Source organism: Pseudomyrmex gracilis, unplaced genomic scaffold, assembly GCF_002006095.1.
Source record: "Pseudomyrmex gracilis isolate BER0280 unplaced genomic scaffold, ASM200609v1 scaffold_1018, whole genome shotgun sequence".
NCBI lineage: Eukaryota > Metazoa > Arthropoda > Insecta > Hymenoptera > Formicidae > Pseudomyrmex > Pseudomyrmex gracilis.
Window position 1 is genome coordinate 5,618 of NW_018021602.1, and position 1,298 is coordinate 6,915.

A 1,298-nucleotide genomic window follows, 5' to 3' on the forward strand; every position below is an offset into this window, starting at 1 on the left:
ATCGTACGGTGTCGAATAATTTGGTGTCGAATAAATCTGTGTCGAATCGAGCGGTGTCGAATCGTACTGTGGTCAAACGGAACACGCCCGAAAGTAGTAGTGCAGTAGGTAAAAAGCGAGGTCTGGTAGACGGAGTCGGTTCTCTGGCTAAGTATTTGTTTGGTGTAATGGATGCTAATAGTGAAAAGTTAATAAACGATCAACTGGACGCGCTAAATGTCGGCCAGGAAATTTTAAACAGGGCCGTAAAGAGTCAGCTCCGGGTGTTAAACAAAACCATTGTACATTTAAATAATTTGGAGGATGTTTTGCGTAGTAACAAAGTAGTGTTGTCAAATGTAACAAATAGGTTGGGTAAGGCGTTGGACGAGTATGCACAGCGCGGAGTGCTGACGGAATATTTTGTTACTGTGAACGCAATTATGTCGGATTTCGAGACATTGAGCGAATCATAGAGTTTACGTTACGACGCGGCGTAATACACCCGGCGGTGATATCACAAGAAGTGATATTGGCACAGGTAACGGAGGCGGTTCCAAAATTGACGGAAGGAACGCAGTTTCCTTTCAAAGTTTCAAAAGATAGCTGGCCGCTTGTAGAAAAGGTTAGCGAGGTCACAGCGTATGTAAAAGGATCGGATATTGTAACAGTGTTGAGTCTTCCGTTGGTGTCATATCCTGTCTATGAGTTAGTGAGCGTCGTTCCGTTGCCTGTACATAATCATGGAAATGTGTATGCGTTTGTAGACATAGGACATAGTATAATCGGCGTAGGCAGGGAGGGAAAAACGTATTTGGAGATGTCCGAGGAGGAATTACATAAGTGTAAAAACGTTGGTGGACATTATTTTTGCGATAAAAATACGCCAGTGTACTACGTGAGTAATAAGTCACCGTGTAAGGTGCGAATGTATCTACGAGAGGGTGGTGATGAGTGTGATTTGCGGTATGTAACAACGAACCAGACACTGTGGGTCGCGTTGCGGGATCCCTTGGCTGTACTCCACACATACTAAGGAGGAGGTCACGATACAGTGCGCGGGGAGCACAAAGCACGTGGCAACTATTAAGAGAACGGGACGAGTGACCTTGTTTGAAAATTGTAAGATGCTGACGCGCGAGATGTACGTCAAAACAAGGGAGGGATCACGCGGTACTAACGTGAAAGTATACTTACCTGAGTATAACTTGTCGGTATTGGAAATCGCACTCACACACAAAACTAGTTTCACACCCGTAAAATTAAAAAACGTGGTAAATGGAGAAGAGTTAACAAGATTAAATACACGAATTAGTAAG